This window comes from Hetaerina americana, unplaced genomic scaffold (assembly GCF_022747635.1).
Source record: "Hetaerina americana unplaced genomic scaffold, ioHetAmer1.1.p SCAF_64, whole genome shotgun sequence".
In the NCBI taxonomy this organism is placed as follows: Eukaryota; Metazoa; Arthropoda; class Insecta; order Odonata; family Calopterygidae; genus Hetaerina; species Hetaerina americana.
This window is the reverse complement of record NW_027287250.1, coordinates 1,655,870-1,683,455: the sequence shown is the minus strand read 5'-3', so window position 1 is coordinate 1,683,455 and position 27,586 is coordinate 1,655,870.

Here is a 27,586-nt window from a genome sequence, read left to right as displayed (position 1 = left end):
TAACACTGCCCATCCGGACTCCCCGTTCCCCACCTGCAACTGAGCAGTCTGAGACATGTACAGGCTGCAGATTAGCCTCCTTTCCCTCCAATCTATTCCTATTTTCTGCAATATACTCATTAGTTTTTCCTAATTCTTTCTCTCAAACGCTTTTACGAAATCTACGGAATAAGCAAATACCTGCGGGTTGTATTCCATATTCCTCTCGATTAATAATCTCATTACTGCAATGGCATCACGCGTACCTCTCCCCTTTCTAAACCCAAACTGATCATCCCCTAAGTAATCATTTGCCCTACTCTTTATCCTTTTGTTTATGATCCTGGGAACAACTTTAGCTGCGTGGGATATCAAAGTCATCGTCATGTAGTCAACATTTGCCCTACTCTCAGTCATTTTGTGTATGGTAATGAGAAAAACTTAGCTGCATCGGATATCAAACTTATCGTCCGGTGGTCCTCACATGATGTAGCCTTTAACTTTTTCGGAATAGAAACTAAAACTGATCTCACAAAGTTTTCCGGCCAGATTCCTTCCTCAGAGATACTACGAATCAGCCCATATGCCCTCTACCACATTTCCCTAAACATTTCAATAGTTCCGCGGAATGTTATCCACCCTTAATTTAGTGTCATCACTTATCTCCCTGAATGCCCTATGTATATATATATACATATATATACATATATATATATATATATAATATTATATTATATATATATATTATATATATATATTATATATATATTATATATATATTATATATATATATAATATATATATATATATATATATATATATATATAAACCATAAACACTGTAATCAACCCGAAGGTCGGTTTAGTTGGTGATGGTAGAGTTCCCCCCGTACTAAGCCCGACGGCGTGTTGAATTCACACATCAGGGTAGGGGGGCCAGTTCCTGCCGGTTACGGTTTCCCAGGAAGACCTGGTAACCGAAAAATCACTTTAGCTTGGGTTGAGCTGCAGATGCCTAGAGTGCCTTGCCCGGGAATCGAACCCAGGACCCTCTGATCAGCAGTCCAACGCTCTACCCAACGGACTACCGCGACCCACCATATATATATATATATATATATATATATATATATATATATATATATATACATATACAACCTTGACGTGGCGGAAAAGGGTCACCCCTGCCAGATAGGTCGAGGGTTAGGAGCCAGACGAAAGGTAGTCCACGCAACGTCTGTTCCTCAGTGAGGCGGCTGCAATGGCGTCTGACCCCAGTGGGGCGGCCAGTAAGTGATGGTGTCACGTTAAATACACTATTGAGGAAGGCAACGGGAAACCACATAAATTATCATTCCCAAGATTTAAATGATGGACAATACTGAGATTTTGAGTCCTGGCAACAACGGGGCTCGGTCCAATCGGCCGGGTGGGGTGCCCGGGAGCGCGGGAGGCAAGGCTTCCGCGGTCGTCATCCCACAAAGCCCTTGCAAGAGAAAACCGGCAGCAGCATGACAGAATACGAAGGAGAAGAAGACCAAATTAGTAAGAATAGGAACGTGGAATTTTAGGACAATGATGAGGACAGGGAAATTGGAAAATATTAAGCGAGAGATGGAAAGGGGAAAAATATATAATTTCGGTCTATGCGTGGTGAGATGGAAGGATAGCGGAGATTACTGGAGTGATAAGTATAGAATAATATACAGCGGTGGGGACAAGAGCCAAAGACGGATTGCCATAGTATTCAATGAAAAGGGAGGAGTCAACATACAGAGAGCGTAGTCAACATAGAACAGGCAACGGATAGAATGTTATTAGTGGAGATAAAAGCAGAACCAACGAACTTAGTTATTATTCAGGTATACATGCCACCGAGCAACCATAAGGAAGAAGAGGTCGATAGGATATACGATCAGTTGGGGGACATGATCGCGTGTGTTCCTGCAGGGAAACATTTGATAGTGATGGGGGACTGGAATGCGACGCTAGGCGAAGGAAGAGATGGTGACGAGGTCGTGGACTATGGTTTAGGCACGAGGAATGACCGCGGGGAGAAAGCAGTTGAGTTCTGCAGGAGACAGGGCTTAGTTATCACCAACACTTGGTTTAGACACCAAAAAAAGACGCAGGTATGCATGGAAAATGCCAGGTGACACAGAAAGGTATCAGCTTGGTTATATCCTGGTTAGACAAAGGTTTAGGAACAGCCTGATAAATTCGCACAGCTTCCCGGGAGCGGATGCGGACTCAGACCACAATTTAGTTGTTATGAAATGTAGCGTCCGTTTCAAAAAGATAAGGCAGGGGCGGCGAGTTAGAAAAAGGAATGTTTTAGCATTAAATGGTTTGAAAAGGAAGGAATACAAACAGGCGGAAGAGGAAATCATGTAGGATGGTAAAGAGCTAAGTGCTATCGAAGGAAAATGGGAAAGTATCAAGAAAAGGTTGTCTAAAGTCGCAAAAGACACTATTGAAACCGTTAACGCTACAAGGACTAGGAAACCATGGATCACGGATGAGATGATTACAAAGATGGATGAGCGGAGAAAATGGAAGAATGTAAACAGAGAGGCAAAATGAAGAACAAAGAGTTAAACAATAAATTTAGGCGGGCAACAAATTAAGCAAAAGAAGCATGGTGGAGGACGCAGTGCGAGGGTATGGAAAGACAGCAGAGGAAGGGTGAAATCGGTGCGCTGTACAGCAAAGTTAAATCGTTATGGAGAAGTATGAAAGGGAGATCTATAGTAACAGTTAGAGATAAGTCGGGTAAGGTAATAGTTGACACAGGAAAGATCCATGACCGATGGAAGGAGTATATAGAATAACCGTATAGTTAAGAACTTAGACCAACAAAGTTAGACATTGAAAAAGAATATGACGTAGTGGAAGATAGCTTAGGTACAGGCATACTAGACGATGAGATAGAAAGGGCATTAAGGGAGATGAAATTAAATAAGGCCGTTGGTGTGGATTACATTCCCGCGGAACTGTTGAAATGATAAGGAAATTGTGGGAGGAAGAGGCTGTACTATATGGGCTGATCCGTAGTATATATGAGGAAGCAATTTAGCCGGAAGACTTTGTGAGATTAGTTTAGTTCCTATCCCGAAAGAGGTAAAGGCTACATCATGTGAGGACTACAGGACGATAAGTTTGATATCCCACGCAGCTAAATTACGTCTCAGTTCTAGAAACCAAAACTTAACGGCAGAAGGCCCTTAATTGAAATATGATTATAATTATTATTTTTAGTCATAGGCTATCTTTTGTAAGATCCGTAGAACTGTAAAAATGCTCTCGAAATTTCAATAAGATGTTCATGCTGAGAAGAATATGATTGCATTCAAGAATAACGCCCCATAAGATTGGGCTGAAGATCAAAAGGGCGGAAAACCTCCCTTACTCTTTCTCCCTTACTTATTTCTCTTCAAACTTTAAAAAGCAACCACCAAATAGGGGAGTATTTGAAGTATAATGTGTTTTATATTGAATTTTCCATTGGTTGGCAACCGATTTAAAGTTACAATGTTCCTTTTCTTTAAATAAAAATGCCAAACAATTGACAATCCATTAAGTGGGTAAATAGCGCATTTTATAGCGAGGCGATTTAAATGTTAACGAAGGCTTACATTTACAACATGCGTAGTTGATAGAAAAAGTAGCAAGTAAACAGTAAATGTTCCCCCCGCCACACGCCTTTGCGGCGGCTTGCGGGGTATCATGTAGATGTAGTAGTAAATTAATATTAATCCCAATATTAATGTAATAAATGTAAATAAGGGAAGATAAACGGTCCAGACAATGAAAATAGATTCAATCAGAATTTTTTGTTGAGAATAAAATGGGTGAATTTATATTGGAGTGATTACTCTAGATCTCATTACTGCGGTACATAAGATGTCCATTGTTTACACAGCTCAGACATTGATTGTTGAGGCAGCAAGGAACCCTACTTTCGATAGGCTGTGAACAAAGATTAGGATTCATTGTATTGTCCGATTACTCTGTATGTAATTCGACTCCAAATATAAACTTATGAAGTGGAGAAAGATTATAATTGCGAGCCTAACCTCAATACGAATATCTTAGAAGACCAGCCGATGAGGGTAGGCAGGCAAAGGAAGGCCCGAATCAGGTTTTACGTATAAATCGTATATTGACCATTTATAATTCTCCAATGGTTGGAGGAGGAGGATGTTTGCGTGGGTGGATGCCATTGATAAGACGAAGGCCGCCGGGGGGTGCGGTTGGCCATCAGGGCAGCTATCACCTAATCGAAGACAATGAATTGAAATCTTCATTCTGCCATCTTTGCGAGAAAAAAATAAATTTATTTTTTAATAATTTTTTCGATCTCAAGTATTTAGAGTAGGCTATATTCTAATCGGTCCTAGTCTATGCTATTTTCGGAATGTTTACCCTATTTATGAAGAATTAGAATGCCCTATACGAACTGTTTTGTTTATTCCCGGTCAAGGAAATATTTTTGTACTTGTGATCTGCTCGATTCCGTCTTCCCCATCACTCCTGTATTATGTATTTTTTGCGCGTGTGTCTATCACATATTCTTATATATTTTTAGGCCTACCTATAATACCGCGAAAATGCGGAAATGCGTTTAGTTGCTAGGAATCAGCCGCGAGTCTTCTTCGCCCGAAATTCTCGCCGTACGGAATAAATGGCAGCAGCAGCAGCAAAAAAAGACAAAAGACGGTCACATCCGTTAAAATAGAGTTTAGGAATGTCAGAGTGATGTTGACAGGGAATTTAAAAATGTAGCGCGGAGATGAATAGATTAAGTGTAGACATTTTATGGCTGTGAGCTAAGAAATGTAAGTATTGTGGGTATTTAAATTGTTGGAGTGATAGGGAAATGTATAAACGACGAATACAACCTGGAAGGATTCAGGATTCCTAAAAGGTCCGGATTATGTTCAGAAAAAAGTCAGCATGGCCAAGGAAATGATCTGCAGAATTCCGACTTACTATATATATTCGATTCACAGAACAAACGCTAACAAGGAATTCATTGTCTGTAAAAAAAGTATTGGGAAACATTTCGGAAAAATATATTTCTCTCTGATATTAATAACTACAATACCTGGCAATTCTACTAAGTAGTACATCCCGTGAACGTCGACACACTTTTGCCAGAGTTTGCGGCTTTTCCACGTTTCGGAGGCCCCCTGGTAGGCGGAAGATCCTTAAGGGTACGCGTGCAAGCTTGTTTGATGTCCCATGGTGTTGTCCTTTGAGGGATTATTTCACTTTTATAGGAAATAGCCTGCTAGTACCAACTCGGGACTGTGAGGGGGTTGGGCAATCGTCGCAAAGCCGTTGCAGAAGGTCTCCGCAAGCAGATTCTTGAATCTGCTCCTTTGGTCGTCCGTCAAGACCTTCGGGACGAGTTCAGCGCAGATCTTTCGCATTGCCATATTTAAAGTGATAATGGTGTGTGCACTGTGATCACTATCTTCCGGCACACGCCAGGAAATAAGTTTTACCGCTTCTTTTTGCACAAACCTTGCACATACTTTTCTTGACATCCGCGGGGTTTTATTCACCCAAATGCCCCGATTTTGGTCCAGATGTATCACCTTGAACCTACTATTTGATTTAGCAGAAGAATGAACGGGCGCATTTTTTAGCAATAAATATTTTTTCATTACGAGCACTCTTCCGAATTCTGGGTAGAATATATATTTCCATATTCGTAACTTGAAGTATGGTCTTTTAAATTTGCTTCAGATGGATGTTATCGTTCACGGGCATTGATCACTGTCATCCAACTCGCTGCTAATGACTGACTTAAAATTGTTATCGCAAGACATTCCTCGATCCATTTACTTATTTACGTCTGCGAGCGCCAGGATGGCTGCTACTCAGTGCGTAGTCAGCTAATACAGGCGACCACTGCTCCTGATCTAATGACTTCTCTAAACCCGGCACAAGAGGGACGAAACCGGGTTTCCATCATCCCCCAACCTCTCCGTATCCCTTGCACCCGTAGGGCACGATAACTCTGGGGGGTGTTCAACCCCTAACCTCCCTCTCCCCCCCCCCCCGGGTGGACGGCGCCGGGAGGGAATGTCCATGGCGAGGGGAACCTCGCGCCCCGGAGTCGTCGTTGCGAGGGAAAGGCAGCAGGGGGGAAGGGGGTGAGCGAATTTGAAAGACATTTAATGTGAATCGATCGAGGGGCGAAGACGGCTCAGGAATCAATATATGAACACCCCTCGCCGCCTTTCTTTCTCTCACTCCCTCATAGACGACGATGATGTATGGGCGCCGCCATGGATTTATGCACTTGTTATATGTATATATATATGTGTGTGGTCGCCCCATGTTGAAGGCGAGGGGATGGTGTGCCGGGCGGGCTCTGAAGAGGGGAGAAGGTGACGCCTTTCTCCTTCCAAAGTGTCCTTCATGTCCCGTCTTGCGATTGGCTCCCTTCCTCCTCGCTTATTTCCGTTTTTCCCTCTCATTTCTTCCCCCCCCCATTCTTCCTCCCTCTTTTGCTCCCGCCGCCATCTTTTCCCACTGCGCCCCCTCCACCTCGCCCCCCTCCAACTTTCCCCCCTCCACCTTTCCCCCCCCTCCACCTCCCCCCCTTCCGCCAGTTCACGTGCCTCGAGGTCGTCCCCTCTGAGAGGGAAAGAGATGCCCTGTGATAGCGGAGGTCGTCTCCAAGTGACCAAGATGGTCCGTCCAACTCGTCTCCGGTCAGTCTGGGGTTGCAAGCATTGCTGAGAGAAATGTAGAGTCCGTGCGATAGATATGAGACGAGAATAAATGTAAACAAAACAAAGGTTATGCGGTTTTGCAGAAAGGGAAAGGCCAAGTCAAATATCAGGATAGGAGTTCATACACTTGGTGGTATTGTGCGCCTATCTCTCGGAAGTGAACTCGACCAAAAAGGTCAGCGTAGCAGAGATATAAGACGAAGAATTGCGTTTGGCAAAGAAGCTTTCAGAAGCGGGAGGGAATTGATGACAGGGTGTTTATTATTATTATTATGTATTTAGGATTGATTATAAGAAGGGGCTCGTCAGCAAATTAATATGGCGCGTAGTAATATACAGCGCGGAAACATGTAATTGAAGCGAGATGATAGGCGTAGATTTAAGGCTTGAAACAAATATGGATGTGAAGAACGATATAGAAGGTTATGTGGGCTGAAAGGAAAACAAACGAGGAAGTGCTGGGTATGGGGAAAGGGGAGGAGAGGGAGGATTGTTTGAAGAAATGGACAAGGGGCTGGAAAGGTGGATGAAGGGCGATGTGATACTTAAGTCTTTGATAGAGGGGAGAATGTTGGGCAGACGAGGAAGAGGCAGGAATAGGATTGGGATGTTGAGTGGGATGAAGGGAGGAAGGAAGTGTACGATGATAAAGAGGGGCCTATTGCAATGGTGGACGTCAGGTGGTGTTCTGTTGGGAGAGATAAGGGAATTGCCGCTGTACCGTTTGGTGGCTTGCGCCCATTCAAACCCTACCTCAACCGATAAGTTTGGACAAAAGTTTACCGGGGACCAAATCATGTGTATACGGTGAATGCTGTCATAATTAGGACTTTAATTTCATAATATTTACCATCGTAACTGCGCAGATATGCACGCACCCCTTCATTTCCAAAATGGAAAAGTATTTGTTTCTCGGCAAGATGAGTACTTTTTTCTTTTTACTGCTTCACTCAAATGGTACAATAACGGCGTATAATATTCTCCATTTATTGCCTGCCATTTTTGCAAGTAATCGGTGTACATGATTCGGTGTGCATCCCAATAAACCGCGACCAACATCACCTTGTTGGCCGATTTCACCGTTTTCGCATCTTTGGAGCCGGATGGTTTTTATAAGCCCTCTCTTTCGACCACTCCTTTGTCTCTCGGACGTGGTTGTGTTTCCATGTTTCTTGCACAGATAAGTGTCGCCTCAGAATCATTCAGGATATCGACGGGAAAGATTCAAGCCATCCTCCGAATCAACCTGAACATTGTGTTACTGCTCCGCAGAGATCATCCATTTTATCGATATTTTTTCCAACCCCTATGCTTCATGAAAAATTAAAAACTACAGGTATTACGATATGCCTATGACCTCAACTACTTCACGAGATTCGATTCGTCGTACACTAAAAACCATATCTTTGATTTCATCAATCATTTCGGAGGAAGTAACTTTCATCGGATGTTTCGAACGATGTCCATCACTTGTGGATGCCAGGACACGTTTAACTCATTTAACTATTTTTCAAACAGTCGCAAACACAGAAGCAGATGTGCCGCGGACTTCATCCGAATCATCTTCGATCTCTTTCGGTGGTGATCAGATATAAATATAAATAAATCATCGCGCTAAATTTATTTTTTTACGTTGGTTGGTTTACATTCCGGTCTTGTGTGTTGTTCCTCTTTGTTCAATATTTTTAGTTTCGTGGTTTGATCTGATTGGTTGGATCTGCGATGGTCTTCTCTTCAGAACCCAAGTCGCATGATTTTCAAGCGTCTGAGACGGAGGAGTTCCACCCTCACCTCTTGAATTCTACCAAGGCTCGAGTTGCTTCGTGGTTTCCCTCATCTTTCTCTTAATATCTGACGTAAGTATATACACCAACGGGAATTAAGAAAAACAGTGGTGTTCCTGTGAGATTGAACCGTAATTCACTCTTCTGTATTTTGGGTTGCGGGTAATCCGAAATACATATCCACGCATGATACATGGTGATGCGCGCTTGTTTTTCTTCCTCCGCTCGAATGGCGGGAAAGAATATGTTGATAGGGGGACGTTACGGTCTGCCAACTGCTACGGCTGTAGGTGTGGTACGAAACCTCAAAACAAAAATTAGTGTTTAAAATGGTAACATTGGCATTTTAAAGTACTGCTTATCTCAAGAAGCACAGGTATTACAATTAATAAATCTAAATATATTTATTTATTTGCCTTCTGCCTTCGTTCCTGCCATCTTTACCTCCTCCTACTTACCGAGCATGCCAATTTACTCGTATTTTTTTCAGTGCTCGTATTCAGGCGTTCTATATGAAATTTTTAATAATATTTTCTGTGCGTCTCCACTTGAGGTCCCTGTGCGCATAACGCAGTCTCTGGTGGAGCCCACATAGATTGATTGCGATTTCATGTCCGAATGACCGATCTGATCTGATGAACAGACCAAGTATCCCGCTTTCACTTTCCACTTAACCTTCTCTTGCTTGATTTTGCGATCTCTGACAAAGGAAGGCCTTTAAAGATGAAATATCTTTCGTGCGTTCATCTTCTTTTGATGAATATGAAAATGCAAAGTTGTCGAGACAAGTATTCTTGGCAGTATATTTGCCGAAATTGATGCGTAAATTTGAACTTTAAATTGAAGATTTTTCAAAAGCCATTTGATGCACAGGTTTAAATACTTCCAGTTATTAATTTTTTGAATAAATTATTTTTAGATCGCGAAAGATTGTTATGCATTTCAGAATGCAGGGAGATTGCACGCCATTTGCCAAGTGCCATCCGGGACATTCCTCCGAGTGGGTCGCTTCCGAACCTATGGAGGGCGCCGCCGCCGCGGTGGTTCGCAGCAGAGAACGTAGGGTGCCCCGCAGTCACACTTCCATCCTGTCTTCCTCCCCACAACGCCCTCACCCCCATCCCCGCCCACCTTCCCTCTCGATTGGAATTGAACGCAATTGAGGTATTTTTCCTCAAGAAAGGCAGGCAATGATGTGACTAGTAGCTTTCAATTTTAAGATTCAATATTCTTTCCCCAGAAATAGGGTCCACTCTGGATTTTGAACTTTAATTCAAGGGAAAAATTGAGAAGAGGAATTTTCTCATCATCCGCAGTTAAGTGCGTCTCATTAAAACACTGTTGACGTGATCATTATGTGTTTAAAACGTGTCATCATTTTCATGCGTCTGGCTTCGTTCTCCCAAGACGTCAACACCTGCGGAGGGGTCGACGTCGGGCTTCGTCAGGCGGGGGAGGCCAGCGACCTTGAAACGGGCAGGGCCGAGGGAAGGGTGCGGGGGCACTCCCTCTCCCCCCCGCCACCACAAAGGCCCCACCACCACACCCCATGCCCCTCGCTCTCCTTGTCGCAGTAATGATCGCCCTCGCCTCCGCAGCATTAATTAATCCCCCTCCTCCCCTTCCACTTTTGGCACGTAAACCCTCCCTCTCCTTCCACCGCCCTCATCCCCCCTCCCTCTCTCGGCCGTGGGGACCTAGTTCCCTCCCGCGATGGCACCATCCACGAATGACGTGTATTTTTATCGGGTCCCATTCGTCCTGCTCATTCGGTCCAACTCTCTCGCGATATAGCGGCCTCCCATCTTGAACTGGGATGGCCTCCCTCCCGCTGCGCTCTCCCCCTTCAATCCGACTCAGTTATGGACAGAGGAAAAAAGGTCGCGAGGATTCGCGGCCGAAATGGACGAGGCTCGCCATTCCAGAGGGCCGATATTTGGGAGGGCGGGACGGGGGGAGCGGCGAGCCTTCGAACCGGGCAATCCCGAAGCCGTCGCTCGGAGTCCGTTGCAGATGTGCCGAGGTGCATGATGGGGGGTCTCTAAGTAACACCATCATTAACATTCCTCTCGCCATGCTACAAATCAATGATGACCTCAGTAACATAACCAGATGGAGCACACAAAAATTCAATAGCCTAAATTGACATAAAGTACAAGCTATCGCGATTGGATATCCCAAACTGCCTCTATCTATCGCTGCATTTCAATCACTGAACGTGTATCTTCAAGGCACACTCATTGCATTTAAGAATGCTGTTACAAATCTCGTCTTTCTTATAGATGGAAATTTCTCATGGTCTTCAAAAGTTTTTGAAACTTGCAGAACTGTCAATCAATCGCTCTCCACTCCCCTAGGGAATATGAGTATGTTATGCCCATTTCGTTAAAAAAACAAATAGTTTCTTCTCTCATTATTCCTCTTTTTTGATGATGGATACATAGCGTATTCTTTCAACCGAGCTGTCGGTAAAACTACAAAGGATATTTAAATCATGCGTATTTATGTGCAATTAGTGCAATTTATCTTTAAGCTTAAGATTGAAAATGTATGACGAGGGTGGCGGGTGGCAGGAGAGTCTCCATCTCGCCCCAAAATAACGACGACTAAATATCTATCTATATCTATCCATCCATATCTCTCTCTATCGTGGCTCTAGACCCGCCGGGCGTGGTGGAGGACGCTGATTGGTCCGATCGCCCCTCGGCTCTCTCCTTCGCCTCGGAGGTGACAAACACATCCCCTCGGAGCTATCTCGCGGGTGCTGTTGCGACGTGGGCTGCACGAGTGTCCTATGGGGGCCCCTCGCCCCCCTCTCGCCCACCCCCTGGTGGTGCGGGCACGCCGCAATCAAATTCCGCTTCGGCTGGGGTGGTTTGGGCCTCGGGCCCCCACCCCATTCCCCAACGGTCGGGGGCTTCCGAAACAAGGCGTCTTCCTCTTTTCGTCCACTTGCCCCCCTTCCCCCCGTAGGAGGAGGAGGAGGGGCTCGGGAGGGGGCATCTCTTCCTCCCCAACAAACCCCCGAATCGTACTCTCTTACTCTCTCCCCCCCGCACCCGCCGTTCCTCTGCCTCCCTCCCCGCAAAGGGGATTAATCCCACTTAAAATTCTGCCTCCCCCTACCTACCCCACGCCCACCCCTGGCCCACGGTCGCTAGGCAACGGAGCCGCCCAAACAGATTTGACAGGCTAACTGACTTCGGACTTTCCCAGACAAGGTGCCGGAAGCATTGCTCTCGAGTCAGTCCCACTCCCAGCTATCTTCAATGCTCATCGGCTGATTCACATCCTTCGACGTATTAGACGTTATGGGACTTTCAATTTGAAATAGGTGGCATTGTATGCGACCTAACGCAGAACTCGAGAGACATCTTCAAGTCGACAAAACCAACTGCGGCACCCCCGTCTCTTCCCCGCCCCTATCCGCACCATGCAACCTCCCACGCTGCAAATGCTGCCATCTTCTAAGACCCTCCCCTATTGCCAACTGCGCTTCCCGACGCCACCTGCACTTCAAAAAACATTATACGAGGGTCATCCGGAAAGTAGTACCCGTTCGTGAAATAAAGACACAAAAGTAAATATTAACAAACATAAAAAATTTTATTTGAAAGAGGATACTTTAAACTACTTCTCTACTAAGATGGTGTTTAACAATTATATCTCGTCAATTATAACTCGTATATCGCCTCTACTGTAACTTCTGCCCTGCCTTCTACGTGGACGAATGTAAGACCAACCTATCCCTCCGCATGAATAACCACCGAATTTCCACCAAATCCCCCACCTTCCTAAAATATCCCATCCCTATTCACACTGCTTCCCACAGCCAATCTTTTGATGACTCTCCGATTCGGTGATTGAAACCCTTCCCAAATCTGCCAGTATCATTGAGGTTAGAACCCTCGAGATGGCGCATATCTGGCTGCCAGTCATTTAAACCCCCAGGGACTGAACCAACCCTACTGAATGCATTCAATAGCTGCCTACATATCCCCTCCCGCCTCCTTGTTAATTTCCCATTGTCCCTTACCTCTCCTTCCCTCACCCCTCCCTGTACATGACCTCTCCGCTCTTCCCCGAGAACGCCATTGTAATGACGACGGCTGTGCCGTTGAAACGTCAAAACTACATATGTGAGTGTCCTTTCTTTGTGTTTCCATATAAGTGTATATATATATATATATATATACACTTATATGTATATTTTTTTAAGGTAATCTACCGGTTAAGGTAGGTTTTTGGATGGACACAACTACCACACAAACATTTTATTACTCCCAACAGAAGAAAAAATCCATCATCCTACTCTATATCAGGTCCCTCTTCATCTCTGAGTACTTTCTTCCTCCCTTCATCCCGTCCAACATCCCTATCCTGTTCCTTCCCTTTCCTCGTTGGCCTAACATTCTCCCCTCAATCAGAGTCTTTAACATCCCATTGCCGGTCAACACCCCCTTCAACCACTTTTCCTGCCTCCATAGGATTTCGCCCAACAAACCCCTCTCTTCGTCCACCATACCAAGTACTTCCTCATTTGTTTTCTTCTCTGTCCATTTTACTTTCTCCATTCTTCTCCACACCCACATTTCAAAAGCCTCCAGTCTACGTCTGTCCTCCTGCTTCAATGACCACGTTTCCGCACCGTACGCTCCATATCAAAGTTTTTTCCAGTGTTTTCTTAGCATCCTTTCTCAACGTCCTTGTCATCAACTCCTTCCTCCTTGTGAAAGCCTCTTTGCCCAGCGCAATTCTTCTCCTTACGTCCCTACTACTTTGACCGTGTTGGTCCAATATATATAAATATATAAATATATATATATATATATATATATATATATATAGATATATATATATATATATATAAACATGTATGTATAAACATATATATATATATATTTTTTTTTTAAGGTAATCTAGCGGTAAAGGTAGGTTTTTGGATGGACACAGCTCCTAAATAAATATTTTGTGACTGATCCCAATTCACTCTCTCAAACGCTTTTTCGAAATCTACTGAACATGCAAATACCTCCGGATGGTATTCTATATTACTCTCGATTAATAATCTCATTACTGCAATGGCATCACGCGTACCTCTCCCCTTCCTTAACCCGAACTCATCATCCCCTAAGTAATCATTTGCCCTAATCTTTATCCTTTTGTTTATGATCCTGAGAACAACTTTAGCTGCGTGGGATATCAAAGTCATCGTCATGTAGCCCTCACATGATGTAGCATTTACCTCTTTCGGAATAGGGACTAAAACTGATCTCACAAAGTATTCCGGCCAGATTCCTTCCTCATAGATACTACGAATCAGCCAATAAAGCTTCTTCCTCCCACATTTTCCTAAATATTTCAATAGTTCCGCGGGAATGTTATCCACACCCACGGCCTTATTTAGTTTCATCTCCCTTAATGCCCTTTCTATCTCATCGTCTGATATGCCTGGACCAAAGCTATATTCCTCTACGTCATATTCTTTTTCAATGTCTAACTTTGTTGGTCAAGTTCTTTACTATACAGTTCTTCTATACAGGGTTCGTCCGGAAAATAGGTGTACTGAGTTCAGGAAAAAAAAATTATTACACTTTTACATATCTCAAGCTAATATTCCTCAACATAGGACTCTTGTGAGTGGATACACTTGTTCCAGCGGCGTTCCCATTCCTGGAACGCTCCCGTGAAGGCATCATCGGGAACCTCTCGAAGACACGTCGTCACGGCCTCTTTGACGGCGTCCAAAGTCCCGTATCGCGTTCCTTTCAAACTCCTCTTTATCTTCGGGAACATAAAGAAGTCCGACGGTGCCAAGTCCGGGCTGTAGGGCGGTTGCGGCAGCGTTGCCACGCCGTGCTTGGCCAAGAAGTCCGACACGACAAGCGCGGTTTGAGACGGCGCATTGTCGTGATGGAGCCGCCAGATGTTTTTGATCGCTGGCCAGACGCGGGCGACTCGTTTTCGAAGCCTGTTGAGCACTTGGACGTAAAATGCAGCATTTACAGTTTGTCGTTCAGGTACAAATTCGTAGTGGACGACTCCCCTTTTGTCAAAAAAGACAATGAGCATCGCCTTGATCCGAGATTTGCTCATGCGAGCTATCTTTTGACGGGGTGATGATGGGGTGTGCCACTCCGCACTTTGTCTCTTCGACTCCGGGTCGTACTCAAAGATCCACGTCTCGTCACCCGAAACAATGTTCTCTAAAAAATGTGGATCATTTTTGCAGTGATCCGGAAGTTGTGTCGCGATTTCCAAACGATTGAGTCTTTGATCATCACTGAGCACTTTCGGCACCAACTTTGCACAAATTTTTCGCATCTGTAATTGCTCCCTAATAATCTCGTGCACTATTGTTTTTGGCACATTACACAGCTCTGCTATCATCCGAACACTAAGACGACGATTAGAGTTCAGTACATCGCGAACTTTTCGCACATTTTCGTCGGTGAGTGTCGTTGATGGGCGTCCAGGCCGTGGTTCGTCGTCGACCTCTTCTCTGCCCTCCACGAACATCTTGTGCCACCTAAAGATCATGTTTCTGGACATGGCTGACTCCCCGTAAGCCTGGTTAATCATACCGACAGTTTCGGTAGACGATTTCCCAAGCTTTACCGCAAATTTGATGGAATAACGCTGCTCCAAAATCTTCGGCATCGCGTTCCGTGAGGTGGGTCGAGCGTGGAGGTTCGCGTTAACAGAGCTCCTCACTACACCACAGCTCAGAGCCGACTGCCTTTTTCAGCGTCGCTTGCCAACATACCCCCCTCCAATCGCAGCCCGTCAGAGCGGTGCACTTTGCAAAAAACCAGTACACTTATTATCCGGACGAACCCTGTATATTCCTTTCATCTCTCTTGGATCTTTCCTGCGTCAACTATTACCTTACCAGCCTTATCTCTAACTGTTAGCATAGATCTTCCTTTCTTACTTTCCGATAAAGATTTAATTTTGCTCCACGGCGCACCGATTTCACCCTTCCTCTGCACACTTTCCATATCCTCGCACTGCGTCTTCCACCTTGCTTCTTTTGCTTTTTTTGTTGCCCGCCTCAATTTACTATTTAATTCTTTGTACTTCGTTTTGCCTAATTCTGTGTTTATATTCTTCCATTTTCGCCGCTCATCCATCTTTGTAATCATCTCATCCGTGATCCATGGAGTCCTTTTAGTGTTAACGGTTCCAATAGTGTCTTTTGCGGCTTTAGGCAACTCTTTCTTGATACTTTCCCATTTTTCTTCGATAGTACGTAGCTCTTTACCATCCTCCGTGATTTCCTCTACCGCCTGTTTGTATTCCTTCCTTTTGACACCATTTAATGCTGATACATTCCTTTTTCTAACTCGCCGCCCCTGCCTTATCTTTTTGAAACGGACGCTCCATTTCATAACAACTAAATTGTGGTCAGAGTCCGCATCCGCTCCCGGGAAACTGTGCGAATTTATCACACTGTTCCTAAACCTGTGTCTAACCAGGATATAATCTAGCTGATACCTTTCTGAGTCACCTGGCATTTTCCATGTATACCTGCGTCTTTTTTTGGTGTCTAAACCAAGTGTTGGTGATAACTAAGCCCTGTCTCCTGCAGAACTCAACTACTTTCTCCCCGCGGTCATTCCTCGTGCCTAAACCATAGTCCACGACCTCGTCACCATCTCTTCCTTCGCCTAGCGTCGCATTCCAGTCCCCCATCACTATCAAATGTTTCCCTGCAGGCACACACGCGATTATGTCCTCTAACTGATCGTTTATCCTATCGACCTCTTCTTCCTTATAGTTGCTCGGTGGCATGTATACCTGAATAATAACCAAGTTCGTCGGTTCTGCTTTTATCTCTATTAGTAATAATCTATCTGTTACCTGCTATATGTTGACTACGCTTCTACCTACCTCTTCATTTAATACTATGGCAACCCCTCGTTTGACTCTCGTCCCCACCGCTGTATATTATTCTATACTTATCACTCCAGGAATCCCCGCTATCCTTCCATCTCACCTTGCATAGACTTAAATTATCAACATTTCCCCTTTCCATCTTTTCTTAACATTCTCCAACTTCCCTGTCCTCCTCATTGTTCTAATATTCCACGTTCCTATTCTAACTAATTTGGTCTTCTTCTCATGCCTCTTTATTCCTGCTGCTGATGTTTTTCCCTTGCAAGGGTTTCGTGGGATTACAACGCTGGAGCCTTGCCTCCGCCGCTGCCGGGAACGACACACGGCCGATTTGTCCGAGCCCCGTAATTGCCAGGACTCAAAATCTCAGTATTGTCCGTCATTTAATTCTTGGGAATGATATTTGAAGTGGTTTCCCGTCGCCTTCCTTAATAATATTTTTAACGTGACACCATCACTTATTGGCCGCCCCACTGGGGTCAGACGCCATTGCAGCCACCTCATTGAGGAACAGACGCTGCGTGGACTAACTTTCGTCTGGCTCCTAACCTTCGACCTATCCGGCATGGGTGACCCTACCAGGAGCAATTATTATTACTCCCACCAGCACTCTAGGGGTCATCGGAACGCAGAAGACCTTCCACACCACTTCATGGTTGTAGTCCGGGGAGGGACATATTATATATATACATATATATATATATATATATATATATATATATATATATATATATATATATATATATATATATACATACACATATATATACACACACACTTTTTCACCTCTCCGTCTCAGTAAATAAGCTAAATTTTCGTTACCGGGCGATTGACAACCCTCGCGACCTTCACTCAATGCATATCCCCAAAGAGACAGTTTAGTGCGCTGTGTCCTCCATAGGCATTATTGGGCGTTTTTTGAATCTCGAGGTTCAACTGTTACTGTGAACTCTATGAGCTGTTGTGTGATGCTTGGGAAATTTATATTCCCCTAAATGGAAGCACATGATCGGGAATATGACACAGAAGCCTTTCAGCTCCAACAGGAAAGTGCCGCGGCTCATACCGCCAGTCGTTCACCTCGAAACATTCGAAGAACAATTTCCGCCGCCGCCGCCTGTTCTCCTTACGAGGGGATGTTCCATGACCCCCTTACTCTTCGGATTTGAGCCCATGTGATTGGGAATATCTGAAAGCTGAGGTTTACAAAGCTCGACCAAGGACTTTGGTAGCTCTTAAGGATATAATTACAGACGTAATCGCTAGAATAACGCAAGATACGAAGAGTTTTCGAAAACTTTTTTGAACGACTCAAAATATGCATCGATCAACAAGGTCGTCACCAAAATGAGATAATTTTTAAAACCTAATGAAAATAACGAGGGTCGCGATATTCCAGAGGGTAGAGCGTTGGACTACTGACCGGAGGGTCTGGGGTTCGATTGGACTACTGACCGGAGGGTCCCGGCAAGTCTCTGGGCACCTACAGCTCCACCCAAGCTATGTGATATTTTGATACCAGATCTTCCTGGGAAATCATAACCGGTAGAGGGTAAGGAACTGGCCCCCCTACCCAGAAGAGTGCATTTCACCTGGCGTCGGGATTAGTACTGGTTGAACTCTACCGTCACCAACCAAACCGACCTTCGTGTTGATTACTGTGTTTATGGTTAATATATATATATATATATATATATATATATATATATATATATATATATATATATATATATATATTTAGATTTTTAGAATATAGAAACACAAAGAAAGGACACTCACAATTTGTTATTTGACGTTTCGACAGCACGGCTGTCGTCTTCAGATTCTGAAGACGACAGCCGTGCTGTCGAAACGTCAAATAACAAATTGTGAGTGTCCTTTCTTTGGTTTCTATATTCTAAAAATCTAAATCTGTGTTTTTACATATTTGTGCGTCGCCGAAGAGCGTTCCATTTCGAAGATATTATATATATATATATATATATATATATATATATATATATATATATATATATATATATATAAGATATGTTTATACATCAACATAAACAAATGGATAGAGAGTAGGGCAAATGATTACTTAGGGGATGATCAGTTTGAGTTTAGGAAGGGCAAAGGTACGCCTAATGCCATTGCAGTAATGAGAGTATTAATCGAGAGGAAAATAGAAATATAGAATACAACCAGGAGGTATTTGCCTGTTTCGTAGATTTCGAAAAAGCGTTTGATAGAGTGAATTGGGAAAAACTAGCGAGTATATTGCAGAAAATAGGAATAGATGGAGGGAAAGGAGGCTTATCCGCAACCTTTATATGTCTCAGACTGCACAGGGGCGTGTGGGGAACGGGGAGTCCGGATGGTCAAGTGTTAGGAAGAGGTGTAAGGCAGGGTTGCCCATCATTACCGTTGCTGTTAAAACCTGTCTGCAGAGGAAATAATTAAAGAGGCATGGGAAGAACTGAATGTGGGAATGAAAGTTGGTGGTGAATTCGTAAAATGAGTTAAGTTTGGTGATGAACAAACTTTATTTTATCAGTCAGCCAAGGGGTTGCAAGCATTGCTCAGTGAATTGGAAATGCAGTGCAATAGGTATGGGCTGACAATCAATATAAATAAAGCAAAGGTTATTAGGTTTTTCAGAAAAAGAAAGGCTAAGTTAAACATTAAAAAAGGAGGCTAAAAACAAGAGTAGGAAGAATATTTTACGTATCTCGGAAGTGTTTTGGACCAACACGGCGAAATTAGTAGGGACATATGGAGAAGAAGTGCGCTAAGATAAGAGGCTTTCACAAGGAGGAGGGAGTTGATGACGGGGACGTTGAGTAAAGATGCTTAGAAAAGGCTCGTAAAAACTTTGATATGGAGCGTAGCTACGTACGGTGCGGAAACGTGGTCATTGAAGCAGGAGGATAGACGTAGACTGGAGGCTTTTGAAATGTGGGTGTGGAGAAGAATGGGGAAGGTGAAATGGACTGAGAAGAAAACAAATGAGGAAGTACTTGGTATGGTGGGCGAAGAGAGGGGTTTGTTGGGAGCAATCCTATGGAGGCAGGAAACGTGGATGAAGGGGGTGTTGACCGGCAGCGGGATGTTGAAGACTGTAATAGAATGGAGAATATGGGCAAACGAGGAAAGGGAAGGAACAGGATAGGGATGTTGTACGGGATGAAGGGAGGAAGAAAGTACTCAGAGATGAAGAGGGACCTTATGTAGAGTAGGATGCTTGATGTTATGTTTTGTTAGGAGTAATAAAATGTTTGTTTGGTAGTTGTGTCCATCCGAAAACCTACCTTAACCGGTAGATTACCTAATAATAAAAATAAAAACACCGGTTTTAACGATAATATATAAATGACGATATATGTATATATATATGTATATATATATATATATATATATATATATATATATATATATATATTTATTTATTTATTTGTGTGTTTGTGTGTATGTGTGTGCGCGTGGTTGTGCCACCGAAAATTTTGGAAAATATGAGTTTGTCCTTTTGTATGTTGCAAAGTTTATATTTGTTGGCTGACGCCATTTCTCTCCTTCGTTTTGTTTATTACTCTCATCCGCGTGGCTTCCAATCTTTTTCCTTTGCATCAGAGATCCAATCTCGTAATGTGTCCTTCTTTCTTACTTCATTGGAAATTGGCCGAGGTCGTCTCGCCTCCCCTCTCTCGTCTCCCGATCACTTCTCCGCGATGCACTCAATGCCACCGCGTCGTAGTTCCGTACCTCAAGACATTCTCCCGGGGCAGCCACGACACTACGCCTCCCCTTCGCCAGCTCCCTCCAGCGGGACAAGGGGGCAGGGGCGGCCCCTTAAACTTGTTGTTGAAGTTAAAGCTGGAGGTGGTTCCGAAAAGGGCGGACGGCTGAGGCTGCGATGTTTTCTCGTGCCACCGGCGTTCCCGTAAGGGAAACCGCATGGGCGCGGCCGTCTCCGTAATGTTCGGAGCCGGCGTCGGGAAATTGATCCCGAGGCACTGACGTGGAGCGGGCTGCAGTGGAGCAGGGCCGAGTGAGGCATTTCCGCCTTGCCAGGCATTCCTTATCCCGATGATCCCTGCGGGATTTCGTGCTGCTGGGACAAGAGGCACGGGCCTCTTATGTGCTGCGACCGCTGCGTCGACTGCTCCTTCCCCACGACGACCGCGGCACTTCTTCCCCGGTTTTAATGCTCGGCGCTCCTTTTCGGAAAGCCACTTTTCGCATAGAGGCGGAAAAGCAGCATGCCTGCCGTTGCAGCTCGGGCATTTTTCGGCGATACCCCTGGGGCAATCTTGAAGGGAATGTCCCCCGGAACAGAACGGGCATCGAGGTGACGCCGTGCAAAAGAATGACCCGTGTTCGAAACGGGAGCATCGGTGGCACAGCTGCGGGTCTCTGTACACGTGCAGACGCACCGCTGCCACGCTATTGCCGATACATCTCATCGCCTTCATCGCTGACATGGTCCATTTTTCAGAGAGGGCGACAGCAACCACGAACACGCCGATCGGCTTCCCCTCTGCTGTCAGTTGGCGGCAGCGACGGGCGTCGATGCCTAGGGCGCGCATGTCCTCGAGGAGATCCTCGCTGGTGTTCCGCGGTGACAGTCCACGGATGGTGAACGTCGTCGTCTTCTCCTCGCCGATTCCCCAAGTGAACATCTGTGCGTCCGCCGCCGAGAGCGCCGAACGCAAAGATTTAAAGTCTTCCAAGGAACGGGTTTGAACCCGCGCCGAGGACTCGGCGTACGTGATTGAGAACGTCTGATCCGATACGTTCGGTCGAATCAGATCGCGGAATGTCTTCACATCCTCTACGTCGTAAACGACGAGAGGAGGAGGACGGGAGCCGCGAGTAGGACGCGGAGGTTGGGGAGCAGCGACGCTCGTGCTCGGAGTGGGGGCCGGTCCTTCTTCCATTGATTCCGGGACCGGTTCCGAAGATTCGGTCTCAGGAGCGATGGTCGCAAAGGAGTTCTTCGTCGGCACGGCGACGCAGACTTCTGCTGAGGTGCGAGCTCGCTCGAGAGCTGCGTCACTTAACGAAGTGAATGGCCGGCGGATGCCGGCCCTGACTGCTGTCGGCTCATTGAAAACAGGAGTGACGTGTCGCGAGTTACTTCGCGGCGTAATGAACCCGTCTGCGTCAACCGGGGATCCGGGACGGGAGGCACCAGGCGCCGAAGCGGCCGCCATGGCGGGAAGTCGAGTGGGCCGTGGCCCGGAGGTCAGGTCCACCAAAAAAGCTGAATCCGCGGCTCCGACGCAGGACAAGCGGATGCTGGGTGTCTCGAAGAGCTTGCCGATTCCTCGCCGATTGATCTTCGATTTAATATCTGGTAGATTGGTAGCCTCTAGTTTCCTCGCCGCGCTCCACTCCTCCGGAATGTGTGGCCCAGGCCCAGTGAGACGGGATGCATGGGATGGGCCGAGAATGGCGTTTGAGAATGCGCCCTCGCGGGTGGGAACGTGCGACAAGGACGGAGGGATTTCGGGGATTGGAGTGGATTTAGACAGGGGCCCGGGTGGGTTTGAGAATATTTAAATAGTTTGCTGAGCGCTTAATGGTTGTACTTGGGCATTTGGAGGGTATGTTTGCGGATGGTTTGTTTTTGAAGAGGATGTAGCCAAGTCAAAGAGTGATTTCTAGGGACTTCTAGGGCGCCGGGGAAGTAAGTAGGTAGTGCAAGTGGTCAGGGCGTCGTTTTTCTCCTCATGGGATGTTTTATGCATAGTGCAGCTCGTGTGTTTAGGCCCACTCAATTTTCCCAAATAGCACCGCTTCAGTTGCACTTCAGCAGACATTTCTGCATTGATTCGAATTATTCTCTCCGCGACTGCCCTTGCCCCCTGAGCATCCCGCCCCTGTCTAATTGCCCGCCTGCCCCTAACGGCGCAAGCAGCCCCATCCCTCGATCAACTTCCAAAGCCACCACTGCGACTCGAATGCTAATGATCATCCATGGGCACCTTGGAACATTTTTCCATTTTTTTCCATAGCGAAATCCTTTTCACCAATTTACGATTAACACGAGAAATCTAGTTGACTTGGAGGTACTGATACCGATTTTGTAATTACTCGTGTGTGTCTAATTTGCGCGTAATTTACGTGGCTGTGCTGGATTTCATGACGTGTTCCCTGTCAACACCCGAGCACCGCTCCATGTGCTTTTGTCCTCCTTGTTTTGTTGCAATTCTGACCTCCTTTGCGCATGCGCTGGAGCGTTGCCATAATCTCTTTTAGGAATCCCACAACATCCCCCCTCAACCCCTCCTCCCCCCTCCCCCCTCCTCCCCCTCCTCCCCCCTCCCCCCTCCTCTCCCCTTCCCCCTCCTCTCCCCTCCCCCCTCCTCTCCCCTCCCCCCTCCTCCCCCCTCCCCCCTCCTCTTCCCTCCACCCTCCTCTTCCCTCCGTCCTCCTCTCCCCTCTTCCACCCCTCAGTCGCACCTCCATCCCACCCTCGCGCGCGACATTACCCCCCTGAAACAAACGAATCACGCCTCCGCCCCTAGATTGCATCTTAAGGGCATAACGCTCCTCCCCGCCCCTCTGACACAGAAATCAGCGCAACCCCAACTCGCGAGCGGTGTCATAATAGCCGCGGCCCAGCATTCCGGCCCGCCACTCCCTCCCCCCCCCAATCAACCCGCCACCCTACCTTCCGCCCCTAACCTCAGCAGAACCCTTTCCAGCGGCGATTACCATTGAACCACGCCCCCCCGCTCTCTCCCCATCCTCATTCACCCCACTCCACTTAGACCCGTTATATAACCTCCCCCCTCCCCCCTAACGCCCCCCCTTACACTCATGAGGCTCTCGCAGTTCACTCGACATATACGTATATTAGTATTGCAAGGCATCTCCGGGCAAACACGATCGAGGTGCCTTGGCCGTTGGTTGTTCGGGGCAGACTCGGGTGACTGTTTCATTTACGCTTCGAGGATATTCACCAGGATTCCTTATAAACCCCTTAAAGGAGTTTTTAATTGAACACTTCAGGAATGATTAGTCTCCAGATTATGTTTAAGAGCTTACACCAAATCCGCTCACGTCATTCCACGCTCGTAAAATCATTTTTGCGTTTTAAAAGAGCAGGCACCGCGCGAAAGGGGATGGGAATATCGTAGAGTCTGAAGTGCGCCCCTGTGAAGGCGTTTGTTTAATTTATTCCCTGTGTTACTCGACGATGGAACCGGAAGAATTGATTTGAAAATCTTTTGATTCTTATTTTGAGCATTGATTCTGATATTTTAAATCCAATGCTCTGTCAATTTCAGTCGTCCATTCGCCCATGGCTCACTCTTACACCCTGGGGGGGGGGGGGGTCCTCTTTCCGCTTCACTTCATCTACATCTACATTAATACTCTGCGAGTTACCAAAAAGGTGTCGGGTAGGGGGTGCAGCACCAGGAGGAATGGGTAAGAGTTTTTCAAATAGATGTGGGGAAGGTGGGAGGAGCCTGCAAAAAATAAATAAATAAATATATATATATATATATATATATATATATATATATATATATATATATATATATATATATATATATATATATATATATGTATATATGTATATGTATATATATATGTACGTACGAGGGTCATCCGGAAAGTAGTACCCGTTCGTGCCGCATGAAGTGCTGACGACGCGAGTAGCCGCTGGACGAGGTCAGATAGCTTCAGTGGCTTGTCTGCCTTCTCTGAGCCAAGTTGCGTGACGCTAGCATTGCCTGTGTTGTTTCTGTGATTGTTTACAATGTTTAAAAAAATTGAGAACGCCGCCAGTTGTGAAGTGAGGGCAGTGATTAAATTCCTCAATGCAAGAAACGTTCGCCCATGTGATATTCATCGCCAATTAAAGGAGGTGTATGGAGACAATGTAATGGACGAGTCGTCTGTTCGGCGGTGGTGTCGCAACTTCAACATGGGGAGGGGGAACACACACGACGATGAGCGTTCGGAGAGACCGTCTGTCATTACAGACCAACTGGTGAGCTCAGTTGACGAATTCGTGAGGAACGATCGGCGCGTCACAATTGATGACATCTGTGAGCATTTTCCCAATGTTTCTCGAACAATTGTTCATGAAATTGTTAAACACCATCTGCATTATGCAAAAATTTGTGCAAGATGGGTCCCTCGCGTATCTCAATGAGCTGGCGGCGAAGGACTATGCAGCAGGAATACAGAAACTTGTCACACGTTATGACAAATGCCTTAATTTGCTTGGAGATTATGTTGAGAAGTAGTTTAAAGTATCCTCTTTCAAATAAAATTTTTTATGTTTGTTAATATTTACTTTTGTGTCTTTATTTCACGAACGGGTACTACTTTCCGGATGACCCTCGTATATATAACCATGCGCTGTCCCTACCTTGCAAGTTAATACTTATTGTGTCGAACTGACTCCTGGGGGATTTCGATTACGAGCATTCTGGTCTCTAATTGTTCTTGGAAAAACTGACAATTTAAACCTGTCAGTCTTGCAGTCTATCTCTCTAATCTTATATTCGTGATCCCTCCGCCCGTAATACGTCTCCCTCACTTCATCGACTCTAGTGCGTACGTAGGTGCGTTCCTCACCCTGGCGTTTCACCCTTATTTTCCGTCGTGTGTTGGTGTCGGTGCTTCCTTTGCCCCTTCGCTTGGCCCCCTCCTCTCTTCCGGCAGCGTCGTCGGCGGCCCCGGAGCACACCTTCCTCGGAGTTTCCGAGCGGAGGGCGGGAATGAAAGCGCGGGGCGGGGGGGAGGGGGGCGTCTCGCCGACGGGGACGAAGGTAGGGGGCGCCGGCGCTGCAATTATCGTCGGGAGTGTTTCCATGGAGACACTCTCGGGCCTCGTCTACTTACCTGCGACCTCACTCCCCCTCCCCCAGATGTCGCAGCCCCCGACCGCTCGCTCTGCCTCGCATTAGCGGCACCCGGCCCTGCGCCCCCTCCGCCCCGCTTCGCCCTTCCACCCCGCTCCCTCACGCCGCGTCGAGTGCGGGGGCAGGGGCGGAATATTCCGATATCGCACCTTATATACACTCCGCTCCCCGCCCTCCCATTTACATTTCTCGTCCTGATTGTGCTTTTCTTATGGCATCGACGAAGAAAAAGGACTCTCGTTCGTTTTTTTTTCACGTAACACCCCCTTCCACTCTCCCCCCCTTCTCCCTCTCTCCACTTCTCCTATCCAGCCTCCAGCCACAAGAATAAAGGAGAACTCTCAGTTTTGCACGCCCCAACCCTCGCCATTTTTTTCACTCTGCTGTGACCGCAATCGACGTCATCACCGGAAACGACACTTCAATTTGAATCCCGAGGATTGCTTTTTAGACTCTTTAGCGATTCAGTGGATTAACATATGCCGTCATTCTTGTTCATATATTAATCGATTCTTTTCCATCAGAAACTATGACATGGAGAGAAAATCCTATTTAAAAATATGAGGAACGGCCTAAGGGATCCCGCGGCGTTAATAATTTTTACGACACATTAGCCAAGATAGATGAAAGATTTCCTTCTATTTCTGCGAGAGCAATGCCATTCTTCTTTCTTTTTCAATAAAGTACACACATAGGTGTGACTGGCTGAATTATGTGGGTAACTCTTGCTATTTCACGTCGTGATGACATTTTTCAGCATTTATCACTGAATAAATTAACGAAAGAACACACGACGCATATCATCTCATTTCAAAGGAGGAAGAGCGTTCGTTGGTCGTCCGTGGTTGGCTTAATTATCGCCTCCTCGTCACTTGTCGCCATGGGATCCCACCCCCTTTCCTCCCCTCCCCCCCACTCCTCATTTAGCGCCTGCTCCACTTTTCTGTACGCAGTGCTCCATTGTGATCGATAGTCGTTTCTACTTCAGCCGTCCTCCTATGTTTACTTTTCTTCGCCAAATCCGCACCTATCACCTCTCTCCTTCAGCTCCTGTTCAGTAACGCCTGCGTTTCACGGGAGAAACTTCTGCGAGAAACATGGATGAGCACTTCGTTGAGAAACTCACCGAACGAAGCGAAGCGCTAGGACATCCTTCTGTTTCTCATTCCAGAACTTCCGTATTACGAGTCAATATCCTTGTCTTTTTCTTATTTTTCGCCGTGGTAACTCTCTTTTCATCGTTTTACTTTTTCAGTCTTGGTCGTATATTAATATCTAGCCATTGGTATCATTTTAACTGTGACGGGATTTCTTTCCCGAACATGTCTTCCGTCATTACAATTTTATTAAGTTTTAACTCCTGTTGCACTCGGATGTCGAGTGTGACTCGACACGGTTAGCAACGGCAGCATATCATATTGCGAGCCACACTCGACACGGAGTTGCACCACGAGGGGAATTGGGATTTTTGTCTATTTTTCTAATTACTTTTCTTGTAATCATCTACATGAAAGTACAAGTAAAGTAAAGCTTAATTAAAAGCATGGCTTGTTTTATAAATGAATAGTATCGACCCATTATGTCATTGTCGACACAAATGCCATCTCCAAAGGATGCCACCACCTACGCAGATGTTTTTTGTTGTCTATTTACTGTGTTGTAAGTTCTTTTCATTTGCATTGTTTGCCCTTCATTACTTGGAAGTCAGCTAAATGTTAAGCAATGCCTTTGAGAGATTATCGGTTTCTTAAAAAAGATCGCCAGAATGTAAAGTTACTTCGGTCAGCTGTTCCGTGGTTCATTGCTTTCTAGTTTGGACTCCTTCGTTTCCTTTTCTTCCTAGTGTCCGCTGTCTCATCAAACATTCTGCCTGCTCTTTTCCTATCTATTGAATAGTCAGGAATCTTGAGTAGGACGGTCAAAGATATTATCTATTATATTCATAGTAAAACACGAACCTTGGGCCTTTTCCTGGAGTCATGCTTTTTGGAGATTGCATCATCATTGTTGGAGGAGTGTCCACCAAGACATGAGTCATTGATTCATAGTAACTTGAACCCTAGCACCTTTCCTTTGTCGTGCTTTTTTCAGGTTGCATCATCCTCCTGTGGTAAAGAACTTTCCTTGTCTTAGTCTCCGAGGTTTGCTTACGTTTCTAGAAGCATAACGCAGGTGTTTTCCCTGATGATACAGGGTGCTCTTACAACAGATGCTTTCCCTTAATTGGACGAATGGTTTGCCAGCTAGTAGTTGCTCATTCTGAACGATTTTCACCTCCTCACGATGGATAAGTATTCCAAATAATTAGAAAG